Source organism: Psammomys obesus, unplaced genomic scaffold (genome assembly GCF_907164565.1).
Source record: "Psammomys obesus unplaced genomic scaffold, mPsaObe1.curated_primary_1811, whole genome shotgun sequence".
In the NCBI taxonomy this organism is placed as follows: domain Eukaryota; kingdom Metazoa; phylum Chordata; class Mammalia; order Rodentia; family Muridae; genus Psammomys; species Psammomys obesus.
In genome coordinates, this window is record NW_026585689.1 from 23,104,074 (window position 1) to 23,118,983 (window position 14,910).

Genomic DNA, 14,910 nt, shown 5'->3' on the forward strand with positions numbered 1-14,910 from the left:
ATCAAGGACAATTGTGATAGCATATATTTTGGAGGAGTCTCTCAGACCACCTTGACAAAGTTTGAAAGGACGTGTTCCCAGGTAGCCTATGGCACTTGCACAGGGGTAGTATTATCATCACACATGATGTAGACACACACACACACATATGCACAAACGCCACACACAATTAAAACTATCCTAAACAAATAGAACATATCCTAAATATGGAAAAGTTCCATCTTTGACGTTGTTTTCAGCAAGCGACTGTTAATAATCTATGTGCCTTCTCCCATGCTACATGGTCAAATAGTTTATAAAAATAAACATTATTACAGACTATTTGCACTTTTTGGCTCTTTTAAAAAATCATCACAAAGGTTTGTGTGTGTGTGTGTGTGTGTGTGTGTGTGTGTGTGATAGTTTTGTATGCAATGACAAGCACTATTACACAATTCTTCCTGATCAATGTGAGGATACATGCTGTGATAGTTATATAATACTTCCTCATCTCTGGGTGGATACATGCAGCACAATGCAATTAGCACTTCAATTCTTTTTATAGTGAGGTATTAGAATAAATGGCTCTATGAATATTTATGTAAATATTGTGTGAATATGTATTTTCTTTTCTTTTGAGTAAATATCTAATACCAGACATTATTTGTAGCACAATAAATGGCTTTAGTGCATTATAATTCTGTGGCAACAATTATTACATTGTGGTAATTACTGAGCTTCTCATATTAACAGTTACTATCACTGAGGCTAATCATCATTTATATTGGTGCTATCAAAAACTGTGTTTTGTTAGCTATGTCAATTTGTTTGACTAGTAAGAAAACACAAATGGGGGAAGGGGGAGTCCAAATAGCGGAGACCAGTGCTCACCATATCCAAGGGGCACAGGATCCCAAACTCCAAAATTGGTGAGTGAAGGGGCAGCTGAAGCCAGAATATCAACACTGAGGCTTCTTGTGTGAGAGGTGACAATCCATGAACTGGGACAGTTTGGACCCAGGTCACCCATGGAAGTCTCTGGGGCTGGTGAGTGGCAAATATTCAACCCCCTAAACTTCCCCTTGCAACAATTATGGGCCTCCCTGCTTGGCAGAGGCAATAGTGGTTGCCCGAAGCAGGAACCTCTTATTCCCGTGGTAACGAAGAGTCAGAGGCAGTGTCAGTAAGGGCCTCCCAGGTCTATTGCTGTAGCAGGGCATTGGCTAGCCATAGCAGGAGCCTCCAAGTTCAGTGACTGAGAAGGCAAAGGCAGGTGCCCCAAGTGCACATCTCCCTGCTCTGTAGGCAAATAGTGGACACCACTGAGCTGACGGATCTTCTGCAATCTCATTTGTCCCTGATGGCCCAAATCTCAAAGTAGAGAATGAGGGGGGTGATCAGCTGTGCTTTCTGATTAGGCCTACAAGTGAGTGAGGGTACCTTCAAGTTAGTGCATGCAGAGCCCCAGATTCAGGGTCCCTCTATACTTAGAGCCAGACATCAGATCCCTCCCACCCACACCCCCACTGTGGGCAACATAGGGATCCTTGAGAATGCGACAGCATTCTCAACATTAAAGCCTCTGTTCTGTGGATTTACCAGTGGAGTCCAGGCCAACAATTCCTGGAGCAGAGACAGATCTGAATACAAGGAGGACAGTATGGCAGGCTTGCAGGCTACTGAGGTATTCAGGGCACTTTTGCATGCATATTGCACCTGTGAACAGTGCCAGTACCCTCTCCTATGCTTAAGCTCCACCCTTCCAGGCATCTACACACACTGGCATCCTGTCCTTCAAGGCACACTTCCAAGTACACTCTGCACTTTCACACAGGCACCTGCAACTTTACTCTCTTAGCTACAGCTGAAACACTAACATCCACTCTTGAAACAGGGGACCTCTCTCCTCTTTCAGAAGCATGTTCCAGACACCTGAGACAGACAGACCTAGTCTGAATTACAGACTCCAGGAAAAACAGGAAAGGTTACAGACAAGCAGATAGCTAGAGATCCACTTAAGAACACATCCAAGAAAAATGAGGACATCATGGCTTCACCAGCAACCCCCAAAATCAATGGATATGCTAATTCATTTGAAATACAGGAAAATTATCTCAAATCTATGATTATCCAGTTATTAGAGGCACAAAAAGAAGAAACTAACAAAGCTCCCAAAGAAATACAGGTAAATACAACCAAACAAAAAGAGGCACAAGTAGAATAATATAGATAGGAAATGAACAAAAAATAGAAGCCATCATGGAAAGACAGGAATCAACATTCAAACAATGAAGGAAATGACACAAGACATGAAAACAGAAGTAAAATCAATAAAGAAAACACAAACAGAGAAAACACTGCAGCTGGAGAACTTAGAGAAATGATCAGAAACCACAAAGGTAAGCATCACCAACATAATACAAGACATGGAAGAAAGAATCTCAGGGGCTGAAGATACACTTTCAGAAACTGATCTATCTCTCAAAAAAAAAAGTAAAATCAGTAAAGTTCTGAACACGAAACAGCCAAGAAATCAAGGGCGCCATGAAAAGATAAAATGTAATAACAATATGAATAGATGAAAAAGAAGATTCCAGGCTCTAAGGTCCCAGAAAATATTTTTAAGAAAAATCATAGAAAAAAAAAATTTCCCAACTTAAAGAAAGAGATGTCCATTAACATACAAGAAGCCTACAGAAAAACAAGTAGACTAGAGCAGAAAAGAAATTCCTCTCATCACACAATAGTCAAAAGACTAAATCTACAGAACAAAGAAAAAATTATTAAAAGCAGAAGGAAAAAAAAGGACAATTAACATATAAAGAATCACACCAGACTTCTCAACAGAAACTATGAAAGCCAGAAGGGCCTGGGCAGATGTCAAGAAGACTTTAAGGAACCACCGATGCCAACCCAGACTACTATACCCAGCATAGCTTTCAATGAACATAAATGCAATAAATAAAATATTTCATGACAAAGGCAAACTTCAACAATAGCTACACAGCAACACAGCCCTACAGAAGATACTAGAAGGAAAATCCCAATCCAATGAAAGAAACTACACCCAAGAAAACATGGGATGTAGATAATTTCACAACAACAACAAAAAGAAAAGAAAACAAGCATAGAAACACAGTAACACCACCAACTCCACAACAAAAGGAACTAACATTCATTGGTCACTATTATCTATCGATATCAACGGACTCATCTCTCCAATAAAATATACAGACTAACAGAATGGTTACAGAAACAGGTTATAACATTCTGCTGCATCCAAAAAACACACCTCTGAAACAAAAATAAACACTACCTCAGAGTAAAAGGTTGGAAAAATGTTTTTCAAAGAAATGAACCCAGAAAACAAACTGGAGTAGCTATCCTAATAACTAAAATAATAGACTTTCAAACAAAATTAATCAATAAAGATGAGGAGGAGCATTTCATTCTCATCTATGCTCCAAACACAAGAGCACCTGCATTTGTAAATTAAATATTTTTAAATCTTAACTCACACATTGATCCCAACACCTTAATAGTGAGAGATTTCAACACTCCACTCTCATCAAGGAACAGATAATCTAGAGAGAAGCTAAACAGGTAAGTAATAACACTTCAGTGGTCCTAAATCAAATGGACTTAATAAATGTCTACAGAACTTTTCACCCAAACACAAAAGAGTATACCTTCTTTACAACATCTCAGGAAACCTTCTCAAAAGATGACCATATAGTTGGTCACAAAGCAAGTGTCAATAGGTACAAGAAAATAAAAATAATCCATTGTATCATATCAGACTGCCCTGGCCTAAAACTAGACCTCAAAAACAGAAATATCAAAAAGTCTGCATGCACATGGAAACTAAACAACTCTCTACTCCATGACAGCGTGGTCAGGGAAGAAATGAAAAAAAAAAAAAAAGATATTAGAGCCTTCTAAAATTCAATGAAAATTAAGTCACAAATTACCAAATTTATGGGACACAATGAAAACAGTGCTAAGAGGAATGTTCATAGAAATAAGTGCCTCCAGAAAGAAGTTGGAGATATGTCATACAAGCAACTTTCTGGGACACATAAAAGCACTAGGAAAGAAAAAGAAAAGCAGACACACACAAGAAGAGTAGACAATTGGAAATAATCAAACTGAGAGCTGTAATCAGTGAATTGGCATCAAAGAAAACAATTCAAAGAATCAATGAAACCAAGAGCTGGTTCTTTGAGAAAATCAACATGATAGACAAACCCTTAGGCAAACTAACTAAAAGGCAGAGAGAAACTGTCCAAATAAGCAAAATCAGAAATGAAAAGGGGGGCATGACAACCATCACTGAGGAAATCCAAACAATTATTAGGTCTTACTACAAAAGCCTACATGACAAAAAAACTTGAAAATCTAAATGAAATGGACAATTTTCTTGATAGATTCCATTTACCAAAATTATATCAAGATCAGGTAAATAGATTAAATAATCCTATATCCCCAAAGGAAATAGAAGTGGTCATCAAATGTCTTACTTACCAGGACTGGATGGTTTCAGTGCAGAATTTTACCAGACCTCCAAAGAAGAGCTAACTGCAACTCTCTTTAAACTATTCCACAAAACTATAATAGAAGGAATATTACCAAACTAATTCTATGAAGCCAAAATCACCTTGATACTAAAAACACACAAAGACCGCCCCAAAAAGAGAACTTCTGACCTATCTCTCCTGTGAACTCTGATGCAAAAATACTCAATAAAATACTTACAAACAAAATCCAAGAACACAAAGAAGATATCATTTATCATGACCAAGAAAGCTTCATCCCAGGAATGCAGGGATGGTTCAATATACAGAAAATCCATCAGTGTAATCCACCATATTAACAAACTGAAGGAGGAAAATCTCATGGTAATCTTCTTAGATGCCAAAAAAACATTTGATAAAATCCAACACCCATTTATGTTTAAACCCTTGGAGAGATCAGGGATACAAGGCACATACCTAAACAGAATAAAGACAGTCTATAGCAAACCTATAGCCAACATCAAACTAAACAGAAACTTAAATCAATCCCACTGAAATCAGGGACAAGGCAAGGCTGCCACTCTCTCCATATCGCTTCAACATAGTAATTGAAGTCCTATCTATAACAATAAGACAACTAAAGGAGATCAAGGGGACAAAAATCAGAAAGGAAGAAGTCAAAGTATCACTACTTGCAGATGATATGATAGTATACCTGAGTGACTCCAAAAATTCGACCAGAGAACTCCTTCAGCTGATAAACACCTTCAGCAACATGGTGAGATACAAAATTAACTCAAAAAAATCAGTAGTCCTCCTGTATAGAAAAGACAAAAGGGCTGAGAAAGAAATTAGGGAAACTATACCCTTCACTATAGCCACTAATAACATAAAGTACCTTGGTGTAACTTTAACAAAGCAAGTGAAAGACCTGTTTGAAAACAAACAAACAAGAAACAACAACAAAAAAAAACAAAAAAAACAACAACAAAAAGCCTTCAAGTCTCTTAAGAAAGAAATTGAAGAAGATACAGAAATCAGGAAGATCTACCATATTCATGGATTGGTAAGATTAACATAAAAAATGGCCACCCTGCTAAAAGCAATCTATAGATTAAATGCAACTCCCATCAAAATACCAACACAATTCTTTGCAGAACTTGAAAGAACAATTCTCAACTTCATATGGAAAAACAAAAGACCCCGAATTGCAAAAACAATCTGTACAACAACAGACTGTCCGGAGATATCTCTATCCCTGATCTCAAGATGTATTACAGAGCAACACAAGGTACTGGTATAGAAACAGAATGGTGGATCAATGGAATCTAATTGAAGATCTAGATATAAAATTACACACCTAATGATACTTGACTTTTGACAAAGAAGCCAAAACCATACAATGTAGAAAAGATAGCATCTTCAACAAGTGACGCTAGTCTAACTGGATGTCTATATGTAGAATAATACAAATAGATTCATATTTATTACCCTGCACAAAACTAAAGTCAAAGTGGATCAAATACCTCAATTTAAAACCAGACACACTAAATCAGTTAGAAAAAAAGTGGGGAAGACCCTTGAATTCATTGGCATAAGACACAACTTCCTAAACAGAACACCAAGAGCACAGACTCTAAGGTCAACAATCAATAAATAGGAGCTCATGAAACTGAAAAGCTTCTGTAAAGCAAAGGACACTGTCATCAGAACAGAACGACAGCCTCCAAATTGGGAAAGGATCTTCACCAACCCTACATCCCACAAAGGGCTAATATCCAGAATATAGAATTCAAGAAGTTAAACAGCAAGAAATCAAGTTAAACCAATTTAAAAATGGGGTACAGAACTAAACAGAATTCTCAATAAAGGAATATTGAATGGCAGAAAATCACTTAAAGAAATGTTCAAAATCCTTAGCTATCAGGGAAATGCAAATGAAAACAACCCTGGGATTTTACCTTACACCCATCAGAATGGCTAAGATCAAAAACTCAAGTGACAATACATGCTGGAAAGGGTGTGGAGAAAGGGGAACCCTCCTCCATTGCTGGTTGGAATGTAAACTGTACAACACTTTGAAAAATCAATCTAGCGTTTCTCAGACAATTAGAAATAGGGCTATGTCAAGATCCAGCTATACCACTCCTAGGTATATACCAAAATTATGTTCATGTGTACAACAAGGACATTTTCTCAACAGTGTTCATAGCAGTTTTTTGTTTATTTGTTTGTTTGTTTGTTTGTTTGTTTTTTGTAATAGCCAGAATCTGGAAACAACCCAGATATCCCTCAATGGAGGAATGGATACAGAAATTATGGTACATTTACACAATGGAATACTACTCAGCAATTAAAAATAAGGAAATCATGAAATTTGCAGGCAAATGATAGAAACTAGAAAATTTCATCTTGAGTGATGTATCCCAGAAGCAGAAAGACACACCTGGTGTATACTCACTTATAAGTAGATATTAGACATATAATATAGGATAAACACACTAAAATCTGTACAGCTAAAGAAATTAAGCAAGGAGGAGGACCCTGGGTAAAATGATCAATCCTCACTCAGAAAAGCAAACAGGAAGAACATCAGAAGAAGAACAAAACAGGAAACAGGACAGGAGCCTCCCACAGGGAGCCAGTGAAGGATTTTCTCAGCAGGGTATCAAAGCAGAAACTAAGACTCAAAGACAAACTTTGGGCAGAGTGCAGAAAGTCTTGTGAAAGAAGGGGAGATGAAGTAAGTGGGGTGGAGAGGAGCTCCACAAGGAGAGCAGCAAAAACAAAGGAACTGGGCAAAGGAGTCTTTTCTGAGACTGATACTCCAGAGAAGGACCATGCATGGAGATAAACCAGAACCCCTGCACAGATGTAGCCCACGGCAGCTCAGTATCCAAGTGGGTACCCTAGTAAGGGGAACAGGGACTGTCTCTGACATGAACTCAGTAGCTGGCTCTTTGATCACCAACTCCTGAGGTGGAAAGGCAGCCTTAACAGGCCACAGAGGAAGACAATGCAGCCAATCCTGATAAGACCTTATAGATTAGGGTCAGAAGGAAGGGGAAGAGGACCTCCCCTTTCAGTGGACTTGGGGAGCAGCATGGGAGGAGATGAAGGAGAGATAATGAAATTAGGAGGGGTGAGGGAGTGGGCTACAATTAGGATACAAAGTATATAAACTATAATTAATTAAAAATAAATAAATTTTAATAATTAAAAAATAGTATCTTTAGTTTTAGCACATCTGTATTTTAATTTTGTGCTGTTTACTCTGTCTTTTGAAAATAATTTCTGGGGGACGGCCAAGATGGTGGCGCCGGGAGAACACCATGTCTGAGAAGCAGGACAACACACTGTGCAGCGACCAGGAGACTGAACTCTGGGCCCTAAAACAACAGCTATCGTGTTGCCCAGGTGCGGGGAGGCTCCCACGGCATGGGAATTGATCAGGTCTACTCTCGGCTGCCCAGCCAGAACCCGGAAGAGAACCCGGCTAACTCAGGCTTTGGGTCTCATGGCTGGTGCCGCAAGCCTGCTTGTCCCGATCACTTCCCCTATGAAAGCCAGAAGGGCCTGGACAGAAATCATACAGTCCATAAGGGACCACAGATTCCAACCCAGACTACTATACCCAGCAAAACTTTCAATCAACGTACACGGAGAATCCAAAATATTCCAAGACAAAACCAAATTTAAACAATATCTACATAGTAACCCAGCTCTACAGAAGTTACTAGAAGGGAAACTCCAAACCAAAGAAAACAACTACATCGAAGGAAACAGAGGAAATAAATAACTACACAACAAAAAAACAAAAAAATACAAGGAATGAAACTCAGTGACACCACCAACCCCACATCTAAAGTAAGTAACAATTGTTGGTCACTAGTTTCTATCAACATCAACGGACTCCAGTCCCCAATTAAAAGACACGGACTAACAGAATGGTTGTGGAAACAGGATCCATCATTCTGTTGCATCCAAGAAACACACCTATGCAACAAAGATAAACACTACCTCAGAGTAAAGGGCTGGAAAAATGTCTTTCAAGCAAATGGTTCCAGAAAACAAGCAGGAGTAGCCATCCTAATATCTAATAAAATAGACTTTCAACCCAAGTTAATCAAAAAAGATAAGGATGGCCACTATATTCTCATCAAAGGAAAAATCCACCAAGAGGACATCACAATTTTGAATATCTATGCCCCAAATACAAGAGTACCTACATTTGTAAATGAAACAATATTAAAGCTTAAATCACACATTGATCCTAAAACCCTAATAGTGGGAGACTTCAACACTCCACTCTCACCAAGGGACAGATCAACTAGACAGAAAACAAATAGGGAAATAAAAACACTTACAGAGACCCTAAATCAAATGGACCTAATAGACGTCTACAGTTCTTTTCATCCAAACTCAAAAGAGTATACCTTCTTTTCTGCACTGTATGGAACCTTCTCCAAAATAGACCATATAGTTGGTCATAAAGCAAGCCTCGACAGATACAAAAAGTTTGAAATAATCCCTTGTATTCTATCGGACCACCATGGACTTAAGCTGGACATCAACAACAATAGAAATAACAAACAGCCTACACGCACATGGAAACTGAATAACTTGTTACTCAATGACAGCTGGGTTAAGGAAGAAATAAAGAAAGAAATTAAAGACTTCCTAGAATTCAATGAAAATGAAGGCACAACATACCCAAATTTATGGGACACATTGAAAGCAGTGCTCAGGGAAAAATTTATAGCACTAAGTGCCTGCAAGAAGAAATTGTAACATCACATACAAACAACTTAATGGCCCAACTGAAAACCCTAGAAAAAAAAGAAGCAGATACACCCAAGAGGAGCAGTCGGCTGGAAATAATCAAACTCAGGGCTGAAATCAATCAACTAGAAACAAATAAAACTATTCAAAGAATCAATGAAACAAAAAGCTGGTTCTTTGAGAAAATCAACAAGATAAACAAACCCTTAGCCAAACTAATTAAAAAGCAGAGAGAATCTATCCAAATCAACAAAATCAGAGCTGAAAAGGGTGACATAACTACAGACACTGAGGAAATTCAAACAATCATTAGGTTATACTACAAAAGCTTATATGCCAGAAAATTTGAAAACCTAAAAGAAATGGACAATTTTCTTGATAGGGACTATAAATATACAGTATCATTTCCCTGTTCCCTTCAAATGTGCTGTAGAAATGTGGTACAGTGTGCAATGAATGAGAAGTGAAATACTGAGATTTGGTTCAGGCCTTAGGGTCTTTTCTTTTTTTTTAATTTTTATTTTTTTAATATTAGTTACAGTTTGTAAACTTTATATCCCTGCTGTATCCCACTCCCTCTTTCCCTCCCAATGCCACCCTCCCACCCTCATCTCCTCCCTGCTCCTTTCCAAGTCCACTGATAAGGGAGAACCTCCTACCCTTACATCTGATTCTGGTTTATCAGGTATCTTCAGGACTAGCTACAAAGTCCTCCTCTGTGGCCCTGCATGGCTGCTTCTCCCTGGGGGAAGGACAAAGAGCCTGCCATCGAGTTCATGTCAGAAACAGTCCCTGTTCCTCTTATTAGGGTACCCACTTGGATACTGAGCTACCAAGGGCTACATCTGAACAGAGGCTATAGGTTGCATCCACACATGGTCCTTGTTTGGAGAAACAGTCTCGTAAAAGACTCCTGTGCCCAGATATATTTTGTCTTTGAGGAACTCCTGTCCTCTCCAGGTCATATTAACTCCACCTCTCTTTTTTTTTTGATTCCCTGCATTCTGCCAGAGGTTTGATTATGAGTCTTAATATCTGCTTTGATACACTGCTAGGCAGAGTCTTTCAGAGGCCCTCTGTGGTAGGCTCCTGTCTTGTTACTTGTTTGCTCCTACATGCAATGTCCATCCCATTTGTCTTTCTAAGTGCGGATTGATCATTGTAATCTGCGTCCTCTTGCTTGTTTATCTTCTTTAGATGGATAGATTTCAGTATATTTATCCTATCTTATAGGTCTACATACATGAGTATATACCATGTGTGTCTTTCTGCTTTTGGGATACCTCACTCAGGATGATTGTTTCTAGGTCCCACCATTTGCTTGCTAATTTCATGATTTCCTCGTTTTTAATTGCTAAGTAGTCTTCCATTGTGTAAAAGTACCACAATTTCTGTATCCATTCCTCAACTGAGGGTCCCTTCTTATTTTTAAATTTTCTTTTCATTATTATTATTAATCATCACAGTTTATCCACCAGGTATCCCGACTGTAGCCCCCTTCCCCATCTCCTCCCATTCCCATCTCCTTCTAGGCTATTTCCCTCCCCTAGTTCACTCATAGGGGAGGCCCTTCTCCCCTATCATATCACCCTAGCCTATCAGGTCTCACCAGGATTATCTGGATCCTCCTCCTTGGCTTACTTGAGCCACCCAACTAGTAGGAGGCACTCAAAGTGGTGTCCACTGAGTTTATGTCAGAGACAGCCCCAGCTCCCCTAACCAGGAAACTCGCATGCAGACTGAGCTGGTCATGGGCCACATCTGAGCTAGGTGTACAGGTCTCTCCATGCATGGTCTTTGGTCTTCACCAATGAGCCGATGTTCCCTATTATAGAATGTGTTACTTGAAGGAAAGAGCTCCTTACAAATTTTATCTTTTCTCTTTATCCTCTCTTTACTTTCTCTCTTCCTCCTTCTTCACCCTTCTACATTCTATCCATGTCACTCTCCTCTCCTCTCTCCCTTTCTCTCTTGTCTCCTCCTTCACTTCTCCTATTTACCCATCTCCCCTCTCTCTCTGCATTAGTGCTCTTTTGTCGTCCATGAGTTTAAACAGAAAAAGTAACGCTTACTAGATACAAACGAAATGCTAGCACCAAACTCCTGGGCTTTTTTTTAATTAATTTTTTTATTTTTTAATATTAGTTACAGTTTATTGACTTTGTATCCCAGCTGTATCCCGTTCCCTCATTCCCTCCCAATTCCACCCTCTCTGCCTCCCTCATCTTCTCCCTACCCCTTTCCAAGTCCACTGATAGGGGAGGACCTCCTCCCCTTTCATCTGACCCTAGTTTATCAAGTATCTTCAGACTGGCTGAAATTTCCTCCTCTGTGGTCTAGCAGGGCTGCTCCTCCCTCAGTGTGGAGATGGGGTGGGATGAGAGGTTAAAGAGCCAGCCATTGAGTTCATGTTAGAAATAGTCCCTGTTCCCCTTACTAGGGTACCCACTTGGATACTGATGTCTAAAACTGTGAGAAAAAAAAAATCAACATGTTATTCAGTATATCCCTGTTTGAAGATACTTCCAGGCAGTCCTTGTAGCATGCTCCACAATGACTTTCAAATATGGTTTGAAATATGAAAATGGTATCAGTGACTATTAATTAAATGTAAATGAAGCCCAACTGAGCAAGAAAGGATGTATTTCTGCCTCCTATTCCTCTCTGCTCATCACAGCTACTCAAACATCAGCATCTGCCTGTCTGTTTACTCTTTCCTCCATCATATTGGTCGTTTGTCACTAGATTTTTATTTGCTTGGAGGCATCATTCCACGTGAATACATTCTGTGGGTAGAAGACTCCTCGCTCATCAAGGCTGTCAAATTCCCCACTCTCCTTTTAGTTACTCTTGTTAGTTGTGCTTCCTCTTCTTTTTCTTACTTAAGACATGCCACTCACCCTGCAGATGCACTGACAGATACTTGACTGACATGAAAATTTATTCACAGGAGAGAAAAGAACATTTTTGTTCTGATGTTTTATTTTTATCTCAGCGTGCCATCTTTATTTGACAGATTATAAACCCATATTCATATTAGAAGCATTTTTAAATAAAGGGCAATTTGCCACATCAATATTTTCTTCACACTTCTTTTATTTCTATGGACTTAGAAGGCTCTGTAAAAATAAGTTTTTTTACTGTGGTGACAGCAATACCAGGGGGTGAACAGCCATCTTTTTTTAAATTTTTTATTTAACTTTTATTAATTACACTTTATTCATTTTGTATTCCCCCCATAAGCCCCTCCCTCCTCCCCTCCAGATCCCACCCCCCCTTATAACTATTATTATTATTATTATTACTATTATTATTATTATAGGTTTGTTCAACAAACACAAACAAAATTGTCCCTTTTATATTTTATATATGTTTATATTATATGCATATATTCCACTTTTTATTTTCTGAAATGCTCTAAGATGTCATAAAGATCAGACAATCAGAAATAAAATAATGAAGTGGTGACACCAAGGACAGGTAGTCCAGAGAAAAATCTGCATATTACTTTATTTAGGACAGAAGTTTTCTGTAAGTGATAAAATTTATTCATTGTAAGTTAGGTAAGAAAAAGGTTTTTCTTGTAATTAAAATTACTATGCTGGATTTTTTCTTTAAGGCACAGTTTATGTGGGCTAGGGCTTAGGCAAAATGGTAGGAGAAAAATATCTCACCTTCTATATTAAAAATACATATTTGTCATAATGATTACAGACACGTTCAAATAAGTTCTCCAGAAATTAAAAACAGGCAGTTTTCTTACAGAAAATCTGACTCTTGTAGACATGAGTAGAGTAAGCAGTATGGATGTCTGGTACTGTAAATCTAGTCAACTACCTGTGGTTAGATGGCTTATAGACCATGTTTTTAAAAAGCAATACTGCTTTTAATACATCTTAAATACATAACCTCATATCAAGACATGTACATAGTCCTTATTCCTCACCCAAGAACTTTCTCTTTTTCAGTAGATTGAGACCCCTACAACAATAATGGCCACGCAAAGTCTCATTGAAGTAGGGGGAAGTAAAGATTTTAAGATCCAGAGAATGGAATGCAAGCTTCAATATAGTGTTTTCCATATATGACAGGAACACAACACCCATGGAAACTCTATCATACTGTTGATTAAGCAAGAGCTGCATAGTGAGCACACCAGTGGACTTTCCAATGCAGATGGAGTAATTTCACAAGACTCTATTCTTGGATGAAAGAGCTGCAGTCAATTAAGAAAGGATATCTGTCTTCTATTGAGACAAGGGTTCTGATATATTATCTACCTCAATTGGTGCATACTAATACCACTAAATACATATGTGTGCAGCCTGTGTGCACGTATGTGTGTGTACTTATATTAAAGAATTCATGTATACTAGAAACAGTGAAGTGGGTCACAGGGGAAAGTTGAAAGTTGTTGAAGTTTTGGAAATTATGTAAATACTATATTAGGGTACAATATACTCAAATTTTATTTTAAAAGATCATTAACAACTTCATCTCACACTATGTCTAAACAATACTTTTTCTCTCAGTTTGTAATTCTTTTTTATATTTTATTTAATTTTTTTAAATTTTAAATTCACTTAACATCTTTGTTTTAGCTTCATCCTCCCTCCCCTCAAATCCCCACCCTCCCTGATTCCCCCTCCTTCATTTCCCTTCTCCCTTCCTTTTCAATCCAAGGAAAGGGGAGCTTCCTTTCCCATCCAGCCCAGCTCATCAAGTTCCATCTTCCCCTGCGGCCTGGCAAGGCAATACCACCAGAGTAACGTGAACAAAAAGCTGTCATGTGAGTCCATGTCCAATGTTGTCCCCACTTCCCAAACTAGAGGACCTGAAAATATGGAATACTTCATGAATCTGTGTCTCATCCTTGGTCAGGGACATGGTAGTATTCTCTGTTTCATTCCAATTTTTATATATGTGCTGCCTAAGTGAGCACTCGGTTTGTAATTCGAATAAATTAAATAACAAAAAATATTAGCAGGTTTTCTTTATCTCATATTTCCGTAACAACTTATGTTAAGAGTTGTGTTAATAGTTAATAGTTTCCTCTGCTATTAACTGCTATTATTAACATACAATAAAATTCAGGGATCCAACAACTACCCTTCATACTTCAAATACATTTAACCTATTTGTATAATTCTTAAAATAATGAATTAAAGAAATAAAAATCTAATTATTATTTAGACAAACATAGAGTTCCTGAGACACTCAAAGTAAAATAAATGACATGAGGAAATCAAAAAGTTTTGATAATGGAATATGAAGGTGGATTTTGTTGGGATGTATAGAAATAATATGGTTTACACGTTAGTATTTAATTGAAATATTTATTCTAGGACTTACAAAACATCTCTATACACCAGTATAGAAAGATATAGAAAGTTAGCTTTATTTTCACCAATATTGCTTTGAAATTCTTTTTGCTTTTAATTATTAATATTTTTTAAAGTTTTTATAATACTCCTAACTCATGAAGCTATGCTCTAGTATTCTGAAAAAAAAATAGAAAAAAAATTAGGGACTATCAATATACAGAATATTACTTATTAAAAAATTGGCTTATTTATGTTACATTTATTACTTTGTTCTTTTGTTAGAGACAATTTAGTTATTTAAAAATATAAGA

The 14,910-nt window shown here is 37.8% G+C and overlaps 1 non-coding gene across 1 annotated transcript; it reads right to left on the bottom strand.

Annotated features, from left to right (window-relative positions):
- Positions 1-14,111: 14,111 nt before the first annotated feature.
- On the bottom strand, positions 14,112-14,217 carry LOC129667485 (U6 spliceosomal RNA). The gene has a single exon (XR_008718741.1). It is a non-coding gene; the product is annotated as a U6 spliceosomal RNA (small nuclear RNA).
- Between the last annotated feature and the right edge of the window lie 693 nt (positions 14,218-14,910).